The 22,998-nt window shown below is 39.5% G+C and overlaps 2 long non-coding RNA genes across 2 annotated transcripts; one reads left to right on the top strand and one right to left on the bottom strand.

Annotated features, from left to right (window-relative positions):
• Window positions 1-1,336: 1,336 nt before the first annotated feature.
• LOC116047899 lies at window positions 1,337-18,199 on the bottom strand. Its single transcript, XR_004104510.1, has 3 exons — window positions 18,189-18,199; window positions 4,000-4,007; window positions 1,337-1,461 (listed from the first exon to the last, which is right to left on the bottom strand). It is a non-coding gene; the product is annotated as an uncharacterized LOC116047899 (long non-coding RNA).
• Window positions 18,200-22,193: 3,994 nt separating this feature from the next.
• On the top strand, window positions 22,194-22,551 carry LOC116047943. Its single transcript, XR_004104524.2, has 2 exons — window positions 22,194-22,315; window positions 22,361-22,551. It is a non-coding gene; the product is annotated as an uncharacterized LOC116047943 (long non-coding RNA).
• Window positions 22,552-22,998: the final 447 nt, after the last annotated feature.

Below are 22,998 nucleotides of genomic sequence, written 5' to 3' on the forward strand. Positions count from 1 at the left end.
TGAGGACCCCCTAGGGGTCACAGACCCCCTGTTGAATATCTCTGGTTTATAAAAAGGTAAACAAATGTAACATTATCCAACCATCTAACTCTTCCCTAGATGCCCAATACATTGTCTTCCCTTGGACATACAGCACAGTAATAATTGCATGTTAAACTGGGCCGGAAGGATGAAAGGGTCGTGGGGGCAGCAGCACCAGCAGTTGCTGAAATGCCTTGCCTTTTAAACGCATCGATTTCCTGAGGAACCTGGGGTAGTTGATCAGGCTCCTTGAGGAACCCTTTTTTGAGCATGGTCTTGAACATCTTTGTGTGACTTAAAGCACCATTTCCTAACCGTCTGAGGTCCTAAAAGGTACCTACTTTGACTGTCTATGGTATTAAACTGCTGTCACACGGTTGTGTGAGGTCCTGCTTTACAAGCAAAAAAGTGTTTCCACTGAAAAAACTTCCACAGGATGATTCTTCAATAATGTATTTCAAATAAAACCGGTTACTTCTGTACAGTATAAGAAGAACTAAAAACAAAGCTCTCCTCCAGCCAGTCACACCCGTGATTCTTTTTCTTTGTCCTCCTTCCCCTCTGCACCTGTTTCACATCCATCTTTAACAACACATCAAACTATCCTGTGGCCAATCCTGAGCTGTGGAGGGGGTGTGGTCCAGGCAATCACAGCTGCTTCTCATCACCTTGATTATCAGTCCAACAAACAATTAAGAAAACACAGCAAATCCACCAAACCATGCAAATAATAAGTGTTAAAACATGCAACACGTGCACAAACCAAATGCAAAAAAACTCAAACTGGGCAATTAACCAAAACATGCAAAGTTGGGATCAAAATGAAAAGCTGCCTAAAGTCACATTCTGACACTGTTACATCTTTTTATTTCACAATAGTTTTTTTTTTTGTTTCACAAAAGCAGAATATATAAATCCAGGATAACTGATAAAGCGAGGCTTGACCTAGTCTAATCTGAGCATCCTGGCTTGGTGCGTTTCACGAAGGCCAAGCCAGGCTGAGGAGGAGCGACTAGGTCGAGCCAGGATGAAGTAATTCAGATAGATGCGCGTCCACGGCTTTCCTCAAAAGACCGCGAGGTCGATCACAGAATTACTGATGCCAAAATGGAGAAGACGCGTTGTGCATACTTTACACAGACTGAGCAGCAGATACTCATGGAGACATATGAGGAAGTGAAAGAAATAATCAACAAAAAAGGAAACACGGCCGCTGTAATAAAACAGCGAGAAAAAGCGTGGACCGCGTCGCGGACCACCTGAATGCGTAAGTAGGCCTATTACCCTAAACATATATATTTACTGCATTGAAACAGTTGGGCTATATTAACACCATTCATTGAGTTACTCTTTATTTGCAGAGATTAACAGTTGTACATTTCATTGTCCGTAAAAGTGAGCAATGAAAGTTTATTGGCTTGTCAATGTAGCATGAAGATTCTCTCACATGTTGTGATAGTCTGGCGGTTTTAATGTAATTTCTGCTACTCATGTTCACAGAGCAAACATGACTGGCCAAAAAAGGACCTGGCAGCAAGTTAAAATCAAGTACAAAAACATCTTGCAGACTGGTAAATGTTTAAGATAAATTGTTAGTGAAACAATGTACTACAAATTAGGTGTATATGTACCCTAGTCATACAGTGACTGCTCATATTTAATATTATTTTGACTGATTTTAGCAGTAAAAAAAAAAAAAGACCCATACGTCTGGCAAGGGGGGTGGCCCTGCTACCCCAGGATTAACCCGGAGTTGGCCCTTGACATGAACAAAGGGAGGCCTGTAATTAAAGGGATCCAGGGTGGGACCTCCACCGACTCTGTCCCACCCACAGAAAGCTCCCACTTCATACAAGGTAGGCTACATTATTCCTATAGTAGCCTGAATATGAAACACAATCAACCATTGATATGATATCCATATGATATCATGTGGACTGTCTGACATTGTCTTGCAATGTCTGGCAATACTGTCAGTCTTCTGGAGCCCCTTTATGATGACCTCGATCCGGTGAGTATTAATTATTAATGGCCCAAGGCCTGGCCCCTGTCAAACCTTTGTCAATACAATTCTGTTGAATCTGGTATAGGGTGAAGGCACATCTACTGCACAAGATGAGGAGGAAACCATATCAGTGGACTCAAGAAGACAGGAGGTATAGTATCATGTCAATCTTGTGGAAATACTTATTTAGTATAGGCTACATAATGGATAATAGTGATGTGGTGCTCATAGCAAATATATATTTAATAGGACCCAGACCCTGTGCAGGCAGACACTCAGCCTGCCAACATAGTAAGTATTACCCTGAAGAACAAATTCACACCATGCACAATTCCTGCTGTATTTAAGAAAGTATTGGTCTCTGACCAGTCTCACAGCAGCCAAGTCATAACTGATATGTGTTTTACAGAGTTCCCAAATAGTCAGGTCCCTATACACCACACACCTCCAGAAGCAAATTGATTTAGCAGAGATAAAAATTAAATTAAAGAAACGCAAAATGCAGGAGATGGATATTGATATGGAAATCAAAAGAAAAACCCTGCAGAAACTGGACTTGGAAATTAAGAAACTGGAGAGAGAAGTAAATGATCATTTAAATGCATACTTTAAGAATAACAGTAACACAATGTATTAATCTTTTTTTGAAAAGTGACGATAAAGTACAACTTTACTTGGTTTTGTGAAACAGGCCCCAAGTAACGGTGTCCAAATCACAGTCCAAGGGCGAGGTCAAAAACAGGCAGAATTCAGGTAAGGCAGAGGTAGCCTACAAGATCAACAGGGCTAGAGGCAGAATAGGCAAGGGTAAAAAAACTCACTAGAAGCATGAATAGTAGAATGCTGGAACATCGACACAAAAGTACAAAACGATCTGGCAACTAAAGCTACCAAGAGGGGGGTATATATACTAATGGAGGTGGGGGGACAATTAGACACATTAGGGCAGGAAAGTGGACAAGACTGGAAGTGAAATGACCTGGAATGAGACAGAGTAAACTTAGGAAGAGGCAAAAATAACTAAAAAAAGGATGAACATGACATGACAGTAGGGGTGCAACCATAGACTGTTAATATCAATGGACAATGCATCCGGTTCAGCGAAGTGCTGCAAATGCGGAAGTGCCTTAAACCTGCATTCTATCTGAATTCCAGCAGGGGGCGACACGTGCGGTTGCAAAAGGAGTTTGGTTTCTGTAGAAGTCTATGAGAAAGTGACCCAATTCTCACTTGATTTATTACCTCAGTAAACATTTTCATAATGAGTTTATGGTCTCAATCGCTAGTTTTAAGTCTTCTGCAACACAGAATGTTCATTTTTTGAATAATCGTCTCATTGATTTTAAAATCGACGATAAAGCAGGGAGTATTTTGGGGCGTGGCTATGATGTGATTGCCAGTGAAAGTGTGTAACGCAGAGTGTAAGCAGCTCCTCCCTCACTCCTCCCTGCGCCCGTAACGGCAAACTCGACGACTCATAGCAGATCTCCACAAACCAATGGGTGACGTCACACATGCTCTGTCTATTAATATTAAAGCAACACTAACTTTTAGCGCGAGCTGTAGTGCCAATGAGACAACCTGTAGGGGGACCGAAGCTGGAAAAGTTACATAGTGTTGCTTTAACTGTCTATGGGTGCAACGGATCACTAGCATGCTAATGATGAAATAAAATACCCGGCTCTGCGTGAGTTGATACAGATGGAGATGGAAAGAAAATTAGCAGCAGCGGAAACAAAATCAAAACTAATGCGATTGTTGGTCATCTGCAGGTCAGGCTGAGAGAGAGGATATAACACAGTTACGCTAATCACCAACAAGTCCACTCAAACACACTAAAACAAGGGAGGCAGGCTTCCAGACTCCCTTCAGTCTGTGGCTCTTCTCTGCCTCTGGGACTCCACCCCTGCACCACTTATGCAACAGAAAGCTCTTTTTATGTCTGTGTCTTATCCGGTTGCATGTTTTCATACAAATGGAGCTTTACACAAGTTACCAGAGCTGAAAATTTGATGACTGCAGTGTTATACATTTTATGTAGTCTTAATTTTTTTTTTTTTTAAAGGTTTTTTTTTTTGGCTTTTCTGCCTTTAATTGATAGGACAGCTAGGTGAGAAAGGGGGAAGACATGCAGGAAATCGTCACAGGTCAGACTCGAACCCTAGACTTCTGCGTCGAGGCATAAACCTCTCAGTATATGTGCGTCTGCTCTACCCACTGATCCAACCCGGCCACAAGAGTTCTTATTTACATTTAAAAGTGTTGTAAATCTGATTCTTCAAATGAATTGCAGCACACTACAGTTGACATACATAATTTAATTTCCCACAAAATAGCGGCTAGTGAAATTGTTCGTAGCTGTGTAAAACCGCTAGCCACAGTGGCTGGTGAGCATAAAAGTTAATGTCATGCCCTGCCAACGTGATAAAGACAAAACTGAATCAACATGTACACATCCAAGTCACAAAGCCTACATGGCTCACACAAGTCCCAAGTCATACCTACAAGACAAAAGTCCAACATGGCAGAGACTATGACCCTGTCTACGATTGGTTTTTAAAATCCGTTTTGGTGATCCGAACCCAAGTTGACAGCTGAGACACATCGGCATTCAAACCTGCGTCTCCAGCTGATACCACTTGTGTTTAGATTTCGTTGCTGCCTATGTCACTTCCTCTAGAAGGTCAAAGGGCTCAGCACACAGTCATAAAGTCCACACTCTCAGCAGTCACGTTAGTGGTTGTGTGGGTACAGCTGGAGATATCGCTGTCAGCAGAATCCAACACATCTCCTCCCATCGGGAAAAACATTAGGCGAACATTCACGCAACACTTCGTCCAACTTGTCATAAAATGAGCAAGTTATTGAGCAATGGTGCATTGTGACTAAAACAACCACCACGTCCTGCACTGATGATGTATTTTGCTGTTACGTCCTTGTCGGACAGATACAGTAGCGTTAACAATACAAAAGATATGTGGTCAATTGCATCCCAGACCACCCTGGCAAGTTGAATGAATGGTCGGATCACAATGCGTCTTGGTGATCGTTTACAATTTGTGTTTAGCGCTTAGACACATTTTATAATCAAGTGTAAACAGGGTCTACAAGACAAAGAAAAGTTCAAGTTGTAGTACCTACAAGACAAAGACAAGTTCTTCATGGCAGAAGCATGACCAACAAAACTGCAAGATCGAGAAATGTCCAACATGATAGAGCAATGTCATCTAATCAAAAAAACATGACATTTCTTTCTCACTTTTTTCAAGTTAAATCTAGCCATGCAGATACGTGCTGAGGTTTGGAGATATTCATCTCTGGCATTTCTGCTGCTACCACAATACAACCACGGTTATACCATGTCGAGAAAAAAACCCAACTCAACCATCTGCTTAGCAAGATACCACCGAGACGAAGTGATGACATGTTTTTTGGGTGATATGACCCCTTAAAAAAAACTTCAAGTGTTGACTGTTGATTGATAACATGTTCTAAAGAAGTAATGAATAACATAGCAAAGCTAAAGACCCATCTGTTTACTGTTGTGTATGAGGCCTAATTTCTTTGTATGTTTTTCTGAGAGTCCGAGTGTGTGTTTATTTTAGTCATTAGAAATGTTTTTAAACTGTATTTTCTATGCTCTGTACAGCACTTTGATTTGAAAGCGCTTTATAAATAAATGTATTATAATAAAGGTGGCGGGTCACACACAAGGACGACTGTCTGTTACTACCTCAACGAGCTCAGCAGAGGCAACCACCTAAACCTCATGCCCACAGCTCACAGGAAGTCTTCACTCACATCCCCAAAACCTTGTTACACTTTCACTCTCTGTTCAACACTGTTGAAATTAGCCATGTCCTTCAACTAAAAGCTCAGTTTAAACTGAAGTAGGCTTATTAAGGCTTATCAATGTACAGTAAAATAAAGTGCAACCCATTGTTGTTCATAGATTTTTAGTTGTATTCTACTAATTTAAAATGTTTATGTTCAGTTGATGTGCATTGACCAAATGTCTGTGTTACACTAACAAAGAAATTATTGGAATATTATAATCATATCAAACTGCATCATGTGTTTATGCTCTACTTTTCATACATATGTCCAATGTGTCTAAACTTGGATAAACTAAACTGGATGAAAACATAGAAATTAAATGTAATGTAGCAGCTCTAAAAAGGTGAGTTTTGACATGTGATTTGAACATGGACAGCTCTGAGTCTTTTTACACCTCGGCTAAGGGGGAGAATCCTGGATCCTGAATGGTTGGACAGTGTCTGATAGAACTGTTTAGCAGTCTCAAAGGTTAACCACGGTTTTAAAGCAGTGCTCAAGATTTGTTAAACTGCAGGTAACTATAGCAACATATCATAGTGGGTGGTCTGGGTGTCCTTCCGAGGGAAGTTTTAAACATCAACAACTTCATTTCCTGTATTCGGATACACTTTTATGCACCAATTTACGGTGGAAATACCTATATTTAGCCTATGTGAAGAAGAAAAACACAGATGACAATTCAAAATATATCAAAAATATAATGGAAAGTATGTTGTTGCATGTCATTGGGCATTTTTAAGTGGGTATATGTAAATCCTGGAGCTTTCTTAGTGGGTATACTGCGTATACCTGCGTATCATGTAGACTACACCACTGCTTAGGAGAAAAATGGGTCACAATGTTCTCAAGAGACAGATGTTTTAAATCATGCTACAGATCCAGCACTATGTGGGTTTGTTAATGAAGGCAAAACAATGTCCTGTATAAACAGTCGTGGTCATGACGTGCTCCATCCCCCAGAATATAAATAATGAATAGTTATACGCCAATTAAAGGCCAAACACCTAAATTATGCTGTAATTAGTACATTAATAAGATATAATAAGCCTTGCTTTGTATCAAATTAGACCAAAATAAGAAATTATTTGGTCTTTATTAGACAGAAAACAAACAGTTATACGCCATTAAGAAACCATACACCCAAATTATTCTGTAACTAGAAATGCATATATTGCCGTATTACAGTTTTTCTTGATTGCTTTGACCTGCTTAAAGAAACTGGGATCCACTCGGTTTTCATCATCACTGTCTCAGCAGAGCAGAAGACACCTCTTGCAAATGTGTTAACCCTTTCTCATTGGATTGACACATTTCCCCACCCTTTAGCAGAACAGTTAACACGGATGTCATTCAAGCAGTCCAAACTCCATTGTTTTAGCTATGGTAACCAAACAGAAACCATCTGTTCCTAACTATTAGAAACTACCTACATCAGTATGAAATCACTGAAGCACCTGTTAGACACTCCTTCACACAAATCTTCAATTAGCAATCAGTCTGCAGGCCTTAAAGGTGCAGCGTCTGTGTTGTTCTCTGCCAACATGGATGGAAGAGGTCTAAGACACAAGAGACTGAGTATCAATAGTGGCTATTTCTTATACTCTACAGTAATAGATGTTTATACTTTACTGTAATAGATTTTATTTTTATTTTCTTCATTTCTTATACTCTAATAGATTTTATTTTGGTTTACATGTATTTTGTGTAATATTTACAGTATTTCAGTTTTCAGCCACAGTTTGAAATAAGAATCAATAAAATTTGCATCAAAGCATTTCTGATTCTGGATCCAATGCTTTGCAAGATGGCAAATTTGTCAACAAATGGCACTGGCATGAAAGCTACGTACAGTAATAGGCTACAATGACAAGCAATGGTGCACTGATTCGCACTGAGTGCTGTATTTTGTATTTTTGGCACGGTTAGAGCCTTTTGCAAACAAAATGTGTCATTTTGACCATGAGTGCCACTGTTTCAGCCTGTGTGTTAACTGTTTTGAAAAATGTGGAGTTTGAGTTGACTGCTGCATCAAAGCAATCAAGAAAAACTGTAAACTCAAAATATACTATATCTAGACAATATATTACAAAGTAAGATACAAAGTACGGCTTATTAAGTCTTTTTGATGTACCAGAAAATAAAGTGCGACCCAAAAATCACAGCCTACCACTGAACGTGTTGACACACGGGTAGAAAACGTGTTGTTTGGCCCTCATGACAGTATCATTCATGTCCCATTTATTTTATTAACAGAATTGTTACCAGTGGAGTCAGGTTACAGCAGCGAGGTAAATATAGGTCATTCAGACAGGACACAGATCTTTCTGCAGAACAGGGACAGGAAGTTGTGCTGTGAGACAGCAGTTAACGGCTGAGTGAACAGATTTTCTTTCAGTGTTAACCATTTGACTTTTCAATGCTGGCTTCAATCTAAAGGTATACTGCTGCACCCATTAAATGAAATGTCAATTAAAGCTGGAATATTTTAAGAATTTAAGAATTATAAGGATAAGAATTTGGAGTTCTTGATAAATAACTTGATTGAACATTGTAAACATTTTATTCATAGGTGTAAGTATTTGAAGGTGAAACCCGACATCAACGGTTGGAAAAATGAGCTTAAGCTTTTTGCTACATCTCTTCAATGCGCCAAGAGACTCTTTCATTTGTTGGACATACATCTTTATTTGTTATGTTTTGTTTTATATGTCTCTACCTCAAAGCTGTCAACGCTTTTTTTTTGGACAAATGTACAAATACATTGTGCCTTGATTGTTTGTATCACTATTATACAATAATTAGAATTTTAAAAAAAAATTAAAAGTTAACGGCTGAGTGGTTCCGTTTTCAGATTTACGGTTCTTCTGTAGTCACTATTTAACTAAATATGGAGAATGGGATCGCAGTCATAGCTATACTGTTAGTTTGATTCATTTGAATATATATATATATATATATATATATATATATATACACACATATATATACACACACATAGTAGTTAATAGTTACATTTTTATGTTTACCTTTGCCCAGCTTTGTTGTCCTTGTATGAACATGTACCCCCCAACCTATTCTGAAAATAATAGGCAAAGTTGCGAGAGAATTATGGTGAAATCTTTGGTCGTCTATCCAAAACTGTGCTCCTACAAATCCCTGTGAGAAAGACTACTCACCCCAAAGTCATGTAACGAGCTGGCTACACTGCACACACCACGAGTACGGGGCGGATGTTCCAACACTACGCTTCCACTATAATCAATGAAACTGGCTATACCGGACACAAGAGCAGTGCGTAAGTGGTGCGTCTTCTATTTATATTTTTTATGAGAGGTGTGTGTGTGGCCCTTTTTCACAGAAATGGATAATAAAGTGTCCATTTCTTTTAAATTAAACTACCGATATACAGGAAATGGCTTGATGACTGTCAACAAGCGTATTGGCAGTTTTTTTTTTTTGAGATTTTGTTTTTATTTCTTGTTTCCAGTCACCTGCGTCCTTTGATAACAGCTGACAGTAGATTGACATTTCACAGTGCTGTGCCGGCTCCAAAAAGTGAAGAAACGACAACAATCCCAGAGGAAAAGCTCACCGTGTCTCCTGTGACTCACACAATCCTACAGCGTGTGCGCGCTGCCAACCCGTTCTCACTCCGAACTCGTAAAATACGGACGTTTGGGCAGTGGCTGTCAGCGTCAGATACGACGCAAAAGCACCCTTCAGCGTGTGTGTAGAATGCACCGGGGAGAGCAGCAGCTACACAGCGCTTGAAGATGACGTAGTATTAAGAGTGACAACGGTAGCGAGTAGTATCAAAGCCCGAAATTACGCGTGGGGAAGTTGGTTGGGGTGGTGGATGGGTCAAACAACACAGGACTTTCACCCAGGAGACTGGGGTTCGTGTCCTGCGTGTCACGTTTCCTAAACCCAACTGTCACTTTCGTCTTTTCCTAAACCCAACTGTCCTGTTCTTGTCCCGCGTGTTATGGAAACATACCTTTTATAAGCCCACCCACGACTTTTTCCTTAACCTAACTGTGTCAAAAGTGACGCCAATAGTCCCGACCAAGCGTGTTTAGATAAAGCACGTTTAGATATGATGCTATAGGAGACTTTTAGCGTCAATAACAACGCCAAAGGCACTTGACCAAGCGTCCGTATTTTACGCGATGGGAGTGAGAATGTGTTGGCGCTGCAGGTGCAGCCAGTTAAAAGCTGCATTTTGCGGCTCCTCCGCTCCGCATACGGTCCACATACATTAAGTGTTCAATGTAGCAAAAGCGTAAGTGATGTCTTGCTGAAGCTAAGAGTCCTGTGTGTTCAGTACCGGGATGCAACGTTGCTCACACGAGCTGCGGTTCTTGCTCGTTCTTTAGCTTCCCGGCTGTTAGCAAGTCGCTGGATGTGTTGTGGAACAGCTAGCTAGCGAGCAAGGTGACATATATTGTGCAAGACGAGATACAGTATGTAGTTAACTGAGCGGTTTCACAAAAAACTAAGTGGTACTGCAACAAATTTATGACAGACTAAGGCTTTATTGACTTACAAAATTTTTTAAGTTGACGAACATCACGTGTGTAAATTATGGTTCAATTCAAATGGGATCCAAAAAATATTTGTCTCTCCCCATTTACTATTGTACTTTTTTTTTTTTTTAAGATTATTTTTTGGGGCATTTTAGGCCTTTAATTGACAGGACAGCTGAAGACATGAAAGGGGAAAGAGAGGGGGAATGACATGCAGCAAAGGGCTGCAGGTCGGAGTCGAACCCAGGCCCGCTGTGTCGAGGAGTAAACCTTTGTATATGGGCGCCTGCCCTACCAACTGAGCTATCCGGGCGCCCATTGTACATATTTTTTTTCCGAAATAAGATCCCATGAGGTCCACCAGAAGGAGAGGGACTTCGCCTCTATTTCAGCTATTTTGACCACCCCAACCCTCTTTCCCTCCGAGAGCCGTCACAGCGGCACAAGGAGCATATTGTTTTTTTTATCTTTGTGACTGCCACATTATTTCATGGAGAGGTCAGCGGGAAGGAAGGAGCCATTCACACACACACACACACACACACACACACACACACACACACACACACACACACACACACACACACACTGTTTCTCCATCAGAGCAATAAACACTAAATAGATCTAGAGCAGTTAGAGAGAACACAAAGACCCTTGAAGGGGCAACAATAGCACTTCTTTTTCTTCCCTTTTTTATTGAAAAAAGTGTGGAAGTGGAAAATCTTTTTTTCACATTCTGTTTTTCCCCTGTTTTTTTGGATTTTTTAAATGTTTTTATGAAATTGTATTCCTTATGAAAGATCCTTTTCATTTTTCCAGCAGCGATTTACCTTCACCTGCAGAGCAGTTCGTTTGCGTTCTTGTGTTTTAAAATATCTCCATCTGCTTTCCTCATTTGTTTTACTATCTGTTATAAATATATATAAATATTGACAAAAAGAAAAAAGTGCTCCTGGCACAGGACGCTATTTGTGCCACCACACCGAATCGTTAAGTATTGCTCTATGATAATCTTAAATATTGGGTTAAATAAAAAAGCTGTCACGGCTGAGAGCAGGCATTAGGGGAATGACCCAAACGCAGACAGTAGCAACACTACGGCAGTTTGTGTAAATGTCACGTTAGAGGAGGCAGCAGGAGGAATTCAGTGGATTATTGAAGAAATACGATTATGGATATGCTTACAGGCATCAAAAGTCCAAGTGAGGGAGGAGATCCAACAGGCAGGTAAGAGGAACACAGGTTACAGGTTCCCAAACATCAAAGCAACAATGAACCAACAAGAGGACAAAGGAGCACACAGACTAAATACACAAGGGCGATTAAACACAGGTGGAACAAATCAGGACGGGGCAGGCAATTACAAAGGCGGGAAAACACACATGGCAGGAAGTAAAACAAGACATGACACATACGGATGGAACCTGGTTGCCCAACGGGCCTAACCTGGATTTTCCACCGGGCGCATCTGTGCTGCGCAGCGGTTTTATTCCATCTTGCACCACACGCCATACCACACCGGGAGCGTCTCAGAAGCAGAGCGTCTTGCTGCCAGACTTGCAGATTATATTGACTCTACAACAGCGTCAACAATCTACCGGGAAATTTCGTAGACCACCGGCCCTCGGGGGGGGGGATGAATGTTCGGATGGTGAATGAATGAACAACACACAGCACAGCAATACAATACCTTTTTTTCCTTTTTAGTCTGACCATCTCAGCGCCACCTTTCTCTTTTCTTTTCTGGCTTTCAAAAGCTTTTCTTTTTTTCTGCCCGGCCGCACAACAGGCCGCCGGATGGTGTTGCTAAGAACTTGCAATGTATAACTATTATCAGACCGGCCCTCGCGGCCTTGAAACACTACTGGCCCACCGGGAAAAGTCACGACTCTCCTTATTTCCACTCCGCCTCTGCGGTACTTGAAAGAACTATCTACCTTCCACTCCAAGCACTCCTGCAGTTAAACTCCATGCCGTCTGTTTTGGTGACTGGGAAGTCTTTCTGGCATCCTTATAAAAAGGATCTGTGGTGTCGAGTTATGTTTTTCCACCTCCAAGATGAATCTCTCGTTGTCCGTGGTGTTGCAAAGGAGACATAAACGATATTGTCTTTTGATAAATTGACCGGATGCTCTCTCTGTTTCACTTCCTGCCCTGGCTGTCTGAACTCCTGCTGCTCGCGTGAAAATAGACCTGGCGCGTATATCTTTAGAGGAGCGGAGAGCTGCTTCACGCACGCTTCTGGGACGCGTTGGAGTGGTGGAGTTGGTGGTGGAATATCAAGCACTGACTTGAATGGCAGCGATTGCTCGCCTTGAAGAATTTTGAGCCATATTGTTTGCATATGAATTTTGTTACATAAAAAATAAAAATAAACATACGGATTGAACCTTTAAAATAAAACAGGAAAGAGACTTAACAAAAACTCATGACATCATGACAAAAGCAACATTTAAAGGCGCTAAGCACCAGGAAAGCTACAGTGACGCTGCAAAATAGTCTCTGGAAGGAACTTCAAAAAGTAGTTTTAGTCGTGCAACAGAAAACTCCGATTAGACAGATAGTCTAGCTAGCTGTCTGGATTTACCCTGCAGAGATCTGAGGAGCAGTTAACCATAGTCCTCAGAAATCCAACGGAGTTTAAAATTCTAACACAAACAAAACGAAAGGTAATGGACATCCGGCCGAAAAGAGTGACATCCGGCGGAACTTCCAACGGCAACGGAGCAATCCCAGAAGTGGAACGTCATGGAAAAAGAAAAAGACTAACGATATGCATAGAACAATAAACACAAGAAAACTCATGCATTGTTAAATTATGTTTTATTTGTCACTGCATGGATAATATTTCCTCTTTGGCGATAAAGGTGATGTTAAAAATATATGAACATATTTGCCACTGTTAGGGGTGCCCAGAGTGGCGGCGATGCTCAATATTACGGGGGCACTGGCCACCCTTGGCCGCCCCCTAGAACCGCCACTGGCTGGAAACATGCAATAATACAGTCAACAACATAATTGACTTTTTCTCTTACAGCTTTTCTCAATTGCTAAAACACAATTTCTGAAACCTTGCTCCATTTTCTGAAAACATTAAACACAAAACCTCGTCTTCAAGCACTATTTACAAAACCTCGGACTCCTCTCGCAAAATTAAACTTTCGCCTCAAAACAGTTTTACCGGTGTTCAAAATCAAACACTGCTCTCAAATCATAAACAAAGTGATCAAAATGAAATATACTATCAAGCAGTCAGTAAACAATACACCAAAAAATAGAAAACACATTGTTCAAAACATAGTTCTCAGGGAGAAGTACATTTTTAATCTCAAAACAAATTTCGTATTTTTCCGTCATTGTCCATGGACAAGAACATGGTCTATGACTGTTGCCCGAATGTCATCAGATATATCCCCTCTTTGTCTTCCTTTTCCTCTTTCTTGCCCTCCTCTTCCTCTTCGTCGCCCACCTCGCATACACACTCGTCCTTGTCCTCTCACGTTGTTTCTTCTATCCATTCTCCGACTTTCTCCTTCCCACCTTCAAGAACCTGTTTGCTCTCTGAACTGGCTTCTATTGGTTGTGTCACATCATTTGAAACAAGTGAAATCAATTTTGAGTGGTTGTGTTCAATCAATGACATCTGCTCTCTATTTGTATTTGATTGTTGCCACTTGTGTATACCAGTACGGATGACATGTGCGTTAGAGTGCAGAATGTGTTTCGAGAATGAGAACGTGTTTGGAGATTTGCTGAAAAGTCTAAGTGAGCTCTGCAAATTGTGTTTGACCATGTGAAATGGTTTACATTTTGTCTTGATTGCTTTGACACAGCAGTCAACTCAAACTCCACATTTTTCAAAACAGTTAACACACAGGCCGAAACTGTGGCACTCATGGTCAAAATGACACATTTTGTTTGCAAAAGGCTCTAACCGTGCCAAAACATTTAAAATATGCAACAAAAGAAAATTTTGTCTTCAAACGACACAACTTGCAAACAAGTGTATGAGCTCTTCCAATCAACCATTACACAGTGGACAACACAATACAAAATACAGCACTCAGTGCGAATCAGTGCACCATTGCTTGTCACTGTAGCCTATTACTGTACGTAGCTTTCATGCCAGTGACATTTGTTGTCAAATTTGCCTTCTTGCAAAAATTTTGGAACTAAAATCAGAAATGCTTTGATGCAAATTTTATTGATTCCATTGATTCTTATTTTGAAACTGTGGCTGGAAACTGAAATACTGTAAATATTACACAAAATACATGTAAACCAAAATAAAATCTATTAGAGTATAAGAAATGAAGAAAATAAAAATAAAATCTATTACAGTAAAGTATAAACATCTATTACTGTAGAGTATAAGAAATAGCCACTATTGATACTCAGCCTCTTCTGTCTTAGACCTCTTCCATCCATGTTGGCAGAGAACAACACAGACGCTGCACCTTTAAGGCCTGCAGACTGATTGCTAATTGAAGATATGTGTGAAGGAGTGTCTAACAGGTGCTTCAGTGATTTCATACTGATGTAGGTAGTTTCTAATAGTTAGGAACAGATGGTGTCTGTTTGGTTACCATAGCTAAAACAATGGAGTTTGGACTGCTTGAATGACATCCGTGTTAACTGTTCTGCAAAAGGGTGGGGAAATGTGTCAATCCAATGAGAAAGGGTTAACACATTTGCAAGAGGTGTCTTCTGCTCTGCTGGTCAAAGCAATCAAGAAAAACTGTAAGGTATTGACAACAGACTGCACAATTAGCTAAATGAGTTCAGGCAACTGAGAACTTTGTTCAGCCAATGGGTTTTTAGTGTTTTAGCAATTGAGAAAAACTGTAAATAAAAGCATGTTACAGTTTTTATTTCGATTGCTAAACGACAGTGGCTACAACTGCAAGCCACATGTGCAAAACTCTAACTACAGTCTGCACTACCAACTGCTGCGAGCTAAACAGTTCACACTTCCTGCAAAACTTATTCCAAGCAACACAACTCTTCACACACATCTCAAAGCAGGCTCAGTGCAGCCAAACACTATCTAGATAACACACACTGTCACTCAGAACACACTGAGAGTACAAACACTAACATCAAACATCAATACAGAAATTACAAACTTTTCAAATTTACAGTTTGAACAATTTAAAATAGTTTCTTTAAATAAAAGATATAGATTTTATGTAATATACCAATTTTCACCTAAGGTAAACAAGAAGGAATGAAAATCAGCAGTTTGCTTCAATATACACTACCGTTTGTGTATAAGTTTGGGGTCACTTCGAAATTTCCATTCCACTCCATTCCAGACAGAATACCAGCTGAGATCAGTTATATTGTTTTTTAATCAGGGCAGCAGTTTTCAGATTACATTATGTGCTTACATAATTGCAAAAGGGTTCTCGACTGTTGTAGAAAGAAGTGGCTGAAGAAACGCTTGAAATCCATGCTTTTTGGTCTAAACGTCATACCCAAATTAAAAGTGGTACAGCTCCCATATACTTTGACACTCTGGGTGATTGATGTGGGTGTGTTTGTGTATTTGAGAAGTGTTGTATTTTGTAGTTTTTTGGCTTTTTTCTTTGCACTTTTCAAATGGAAATAAAAAAACACACAGACATCTGTAGAAAAAAAATCATATAAAATCCATTTTTGAGTCTTTTGGCTTCTGGATTTTTTTCTGTAGTAAGCTGAGACATGTGTCTAATGCCCTGTGTTGTCTGTCACCTGTCAGATGTGTTGACAGCAGTGTATTCTAATCATTTTACAGATGTATGACTTGGACGGAAATAAAAACCCTCCATTGTAGCCTCTGTAACTCTGTGTCAGTAAGGCCTAGAATCACCCTGACACTTGTAACAAAAACTTGAGAGTGTTACCTTTCCAATGATATCAGGCGCAAACTTTTGACCGGTAGTGTAGTATTTTGTCTCTAGTAATTTATGGAATTACTGGAAAAAAAAATAAAGGTACATAACAGTAACATTAGTGTGACTAATCCTGCCTCTCTCCAGCATCATGAGGCAAGTTTTCTTCATCACATTGGATGTCTGCATCATCTCTAAATACAAATGAATGTGGTGTTTCCATTGCTTTCACCTCCATTACTTTCTGAAAAACAGAACGCAGTTTTACTATTGTAAAGATATAGTAACCTCAGACATCTTACCTGGACATATTGGTATCTTTGCTCTTTTACCTGTTTCTCTCAAACGGTACAGTGTATAACTGTTTCATTCTTACTGTATTTGGTGTTTGTATACAAAAAAAGGGCTTTCTGTGCATTCTCTGTGTAAATACCGTATATATGTTCACTAACTAGTCTAAAACAAGACACCTGCTTAGGCTTGCAGCTAAAATTGCAATGAGCAGTGTTTGATAGACACCAAACTGAAAGCTATTCTGTTTTGAATGTGTGGTTGACAGTTTTGACAGCAGTGTGTTAGCATTTGACCAAGGTGCTGTAAATCTACAGTGTTGTGCACGTTGTGGTTAAAGCCATGGAATAAGTGTGTAGAGTTTTGAAAACTGTGTTCAAGCATTGAAAAACAAACTAGAGTTTGGTCCACATGAACTGCTGCTGTGCAGACTGTATTTAGAGTTTTGCACATGTGGTTTCAGTTGTGCCCACTGTCGTTCAGAGATGGCAAAAGTACTCACTTCCCGTACTCAAGTAGAAGTACAGATACTTGTGTTAAAAAATACTCTGGTAAAAGTAGAAGTACTGATTTAACTTATTTACTCAAGTAAAAGTAACAAAGTACAGGCTTGGAAATTTACTTAAAGTATAAAAGTAAAAGTAGCTTTGCGAATGACAACCATTTTTTATGCAAAGCTACCTGGACCACACAAATGTTACTAGAGTGCAAGCTGAGAAACTTCAGTGGACATGGAAAAAAGGCTCTTTATATGCCATTGCTTACATTTTAAATGGATGTCTGCCAATATGCCTAAAACATCACATATATGATTATTGTGACAGAGACTGGAACTCCAGGTTAATAAGATTCTGACTGAGTAGCTATTTATGAATTCAGTTGTGATTCTGTGAGAATTCACAGATCCAGTTTCTCTTTTTTTAATCTTCCCCTTAACATTTAAAGGAATCTACATGTATGTGTGTGTGCTCAAATATGGCTTCTGGAAAGAAAATAAAGGATAAAATATGAATTACTAAACAGACATTAATTAAGAAGTTCCCCATACTTTAAGAGTTGCGCAGCACATTGGCCAGGAGTCATTCTTGATGCCTACTATCTCAAACATCTCTCTCAGATAAGGCCAAGGATGTCTTGCTGCTTGTCTGCTGATTTCTTCATTTTCAATCATGTCGCCATCCATACTACTATGTGCTAACGTTACCACCATCAAGCCGCAATGATTTGCCACGAATGAATACAGAATGCCGCCGAATCTGTCGAGTCATCTTGTAGTGGTGTGTCAAGTGCAACGTACAGTATATTCCCATCCAATTAGATTGAATGTGGTATTGATGACGCGAAAATAACGGTAACTCCAGTGAAATTATTTGAAACTTGTTAATGAGGACTAGATTAGGACTGTATTTAAAGCTGATTCTGGTTTCCAACTTCGCCCCAGGTGTGTCTGTTAAAACACGGACGGAGACAACTTCTCTCTTTTGATGCTTTATTAAGATCAAGCAACGCAACCTAGGTAACACTAGGTGAAGAACACAAACAACAAAATCACTAGCTAACTTACTTTAAATTTGCAAGAACTATAGACCAATACAACAACAGACTTAAATGAACTGACAACATAAGTTATACGACTTAGGCCTACAGTTCTTAAGGACGCACACACACACGATCTCCACTGATTATCCTCCGGACAGCTAGTCTCTTTTTCTTTTTGCCCCGTGTGGTGCGCGCGCCCGCTCACAGTGTGAGGCGCGTGTCTGCGCTATTCTCCGACATGACGACCTCTTGTACAAAACTAAAGTAACGAGCCAATTTTGTAAAATGTAAGGAGTAGAAAGTACTGATATTCATGTTAAAATGTAAGGAGTAAAAGTAAAAAGTCGCCACAAAAAAATATAGTAAAGTAAAAATATCTGAAAAATCTACAGTACAGTAACGAAGTATTTGTACTTCGTTACTTCCCATCTCTGCTGTCGTTTAGCAATCGAAAAAAATCACCGAAATGGCGACACCAGGACAAATGTTGGCAAATTAGTGCAGAATATACTCTAAAATGTGGGGTTAATATTGATTTTCTTTCACAACACGGTACGTGCACAGATAGACCCCAGTAGGGATGGGTATTTTTACTCGATACATATATAAGGTATCGACCAAAATAACCCAGTACCAAGTAGTATTGAAACTTGTCCAGTCAAACAATACATGCATTTGATTCTTTTTGTACGCAGATCTAGAAAGAAATGTTTTAAGGATGCTATAGAAGAGGCCACCAAAACGAAAGTATGGCTACACTACACACCTGTGGTTACTGATAAAAAAAAATGCATGAAATGCTGAAGGATTATTTAAAATAAGCACTCTATTGTTATCACTTTAAGGGAAGTGGTATTGTCATGTTTTAACTGTTACCCAGCCCTAAACCCCAGGTGGTACTCAAGCACAGTATGCACTTTTTGCAAGATTTTGTTTTTTCTATTTCCATTTCTTCTTTTTTTTTTTCTAATTTTATATTTCAGTTTGGCCTTAATTCTCAATAAAAAAAAAGTGTGTTCTAATGCCTGACAACTGCATTTGAAGTTTAACCGACCAGACACATTACAGTTAAGTCTAGCCGACAAAAGGTGATCGTCCTGCAGCAATGAAGTTAAGTTTAGATACCAAAATGACTAGTTGAAATTAGAAAAAAGATCTTGGTTTGGGTTAATACACCGGCCCCCTTAAGTAGTACTAGTAGTGAAAGTCTTGTGTTATTCCCTTAACTTCATCTGGGACACAAACTGCGCTCCTCTGCTTAAAAGCCCTGTGTTTTAGGACCCAAACATCCACCCCGACCTCTTCCCTACGCGGATATCCGCGCTCTTATATACCAGCAGTCAATGTGGTGCATACAGTTATACAAAATACATATGAATAGCAGTGCATTACTTTTCGTGGCTATATGTGAGAATGGTTTATGAGAACAGCCTGAGGGTTAGGTTAAGTGCACACAAGTCAAGGGCCCTGCAGAGAGGGGGGCAGGGGCAAATAAAAATATATAAAAATCCATGGTGTGATTTGATTTCAAAAACTGGTCAACAGGTCATTTTATACAGTTTTGAATAATGGTTTGCTACAATGAAATGGCTACTATGGGGACTAACATCATCACATGGTGTGTTAGCACCAAATGTATTTAATTTATTTAAGTCCAAGACTGTTAAAGGACCCCGGCATGCAATATCCAATATTCAAAGACACCCAAGGGCGTAAATCCCAGGGGGGTCGGGGGGATCAGGACCCCCCCCCCCCCCTTTCTAAGGGTTGTCCCCCCCTAGAAATATCATTAAAACAATGCTCTGTATTGTAAATAACATAATGATGTATACTTAAAATATCTGTGTAAGTAGTAAAACAATACAAACCCCAAAAAATGCTTTTTAAGTTTAGGAACATTTTGAGTCCCCCCTCCCTTGCCTCACAGTGGTTTGGTCCACTGCATGCTGTATGTTAGGAATCGGATCTGCACTCGACTCACAGTCACATCGGTAGTGACAGGAATGTAACTAGTAAGTAGGCGGTTCAAGGCTGTTTTATTCACATTAAACATCGGATTAAGTTGTTAAATAGAAATGATGCTGAGTAATTAATGAATTAGTTATGACAAAAAATTCGCTATGTTAGTGTAATATAATTTAAAATATAATTTAATAGCTTGTTGGATAGAAATGCACCCACTACAACTAACGTTACCACGGCGATAAGCCTAACGTTATGTGTGTGAACTGATATTAGGGTTAATATTGAAGATCTACAGTTGTGTTTGAAGTGGCTGATCAGTGGGTTTGCTGCAGTTAAATATATATCCTCTGTCCCAGACGAAACCTAATATTTATGCGGAGGACGCAAGATCATTTTATAATTATAATATGACCGCGTGGTGAACCTATGAACCTAATTCATATTTGATGAGCTTTACCAGTGGCTCACCAATTTACTTTATGATCAGCTAATTTAACAAGTGTACAAAAGTATTTATTTTATATATTTTTCTTTTATACTTTTTCAAAATAAGTCATTAGGTTTTAAGGTATTTTTGTGGCTTGTGTACACATGTCCTCTCCGAGTATAATTGTGGCTGTATTATTTGTGTCCCCTTCAAAAATTGCTCTTCAGAAATTTACTTCTACTGTTAGATCAGATTTACGCCCATGAAGAATAATAGGCCAGTTTTTCCCTCGCAAACATTTAGCCCAACTTTGGAGCTCCACCATGTCTGGTACCAATGGATGCCTTGTGTTGTCTAGGTACCAATATCTGCACTCTAGCTTTAAAACTGAACCCACTACAGCCTCATGAAGACTACTTAGGGGGGCCAGAGGGGGTTCAGACTTAACCCTTGTGTCTTTCTGTTTTTTTTTTTTTTTTTTGTTTTTTTTTTTACGTTTGTCGCTTTTCTTTCACTGCCACCACTAGTTTTACACTTATTCTTGGAATTCATGGTCAATAAACCTCATTTACATGAAATTCTATCTCATTTTTCAGTTGCAAAAAAGATGAAATTATGATGATATTATCTTGACTAATAGTTAAGCTCAGAGGAACATAGGTTGATGGATAATCTCAGAATGGCAAAGTCAGAATACTGTTTTGAAACCATTTACATTTTTATTAAATGCTAAAAAATTCAATTCAACACCCAACATTCTATGGAAGCAGTGATCCTGATCCTTAATTGTACTTGTGAATAGTGTTGTAGGAAACCATGCGTGTTATTTTGGGGCAATTTGTTTGAAAGAAACTCAAATTTTACATAAAGAAACTTTGAAAATGGGTCAAATTCGACCCGAGGACAACAGGAGGGTTGATATTACAGGGGCACTGGCCCCCCCTTAACCCCCTAGAAGCCTCCGTGACCTGTATGTGTGACTGACACACATTAGTGAGCCACTCTTTTGCATACATGTTCCTTCATTACCCTGAACACACACACACACACACACACACACACACACACACACACACACACACACACACACACACACACACAGGTTTGTGGCACTATCTTTGTGGGGACCCGTCATTGACATAATGCATTCCCTAGCCCCTTACTCTAACCTTAACTATCACAACTAAATTCCTAACCTTAACCCTTACCCTCACCCTAACCATAACCTAATTCTATACCTAATCCTACAACCAAATCTTAACCCTCAAACAGCCCTTTAAACTTTAAACGAATATAGTTAAACAAGCCCACACACACACACACACACACACACACACACACACACACGGTACTTTTTTTTGACTCAACCCGACTGTCCTCCTGCTGACACATATACTCACTAGAGCCCCAAATGTGGATTACTCCACCAAATAGTCTCCATCAAATGCACTATTTCCTCAGTGACCAGCATGTTGTAGGAAATTACTCATGAAACTATGTATTTATTTATTTATGGAACTTGAAAGTCAGAAAGTATAAAGAAACGTTTTATGGGATTTGTTAGCGAAAAGAAAAACATAGAATAGCAGCCTTATCTTTTAAAGCAATCAGTAAGCTTTCTGTCTACATCCATCAAATACTTTCTCCATGTTAGGATCTGGCTGAGACTGACTGCCTTTGTGCCACTCTTGTGGCCATTTTGTGTATTTTGTTGTAATTTGTGCTTGTTGCTGTGTTCCATGTGTTCTGTGGTTACCTGTCTGTCATGTGTCTTTGTCTCCGCCCCTTCCCTTATATGGTCTGCACTTCCTGTCTTGTTAGTTTCCCTCCAGTTCTGCTCTCACCTGTTCTCAATTCTCTCATTAGTTTCCCTCAGTCTCTACTCTCACCTGTTGCTCGTTACTGTCTTGTCCAATCCTCTGTCTTTCTGTTCATTGGTCTGTGTATTTCTACACCCCTCTGTTCCTTTGTCTCTTGTCAGTTCGTCTCTCTCTGTTTGTCCTGTGAGAATCCTGTTCGTTTGTAGTTGTGAGTTTGTAAGTTGTTAAGTCAAAATAAAGTGTGTTTGTTCTGCACTTCTGCCTGGAGAGTCTTGCATTTGGGTCCACCAGCTGAAACCGTGACACTCCAGTTTCTAACAGCTTTCATACCAGATGATCATCTACACAGATAATCTTCAGTGTTCTCAGTTCTGAACTCGGCAAAACTATGTTTTTGTACTAAACATCTTGGTTGTGCAATAACGTACGAGAAACTAAGTTGGACAGCTCTGCCTTTGTGACATTCAAAGGCCATAATCAAAATGTTTTTTATAAAAATTGACCATGTTTACATGGTCAAACGTTCTCTTAATGTTAATGTTGTAAATTATGTTGCTGACTGTTTTTAGCAATTACTCTTGTCTCTTAAAGATATTCCTAGTTAAACAGAGTAAGAAAAAACATATCTTGAAGTACTTAAAAAAAAAAAAAAATTCATTCATCCAAAGTCTAGTTTAATTTTAAGTTTAAACTT

The sequence above is a fragment of the Sander lucioperca genome, chromosome 20, assembly GCF_008315115.2.
Source record: "Sander lucioperca isolate FBNREF2018 chromosome 20, SLUC_FBN_1.2, whole genome shotgun sequence".
NCBI lineage: Eukaryota > Metazoa > Chordata > Actinopteri > Perciformes > Percidae > Sander > Sander lucioperca.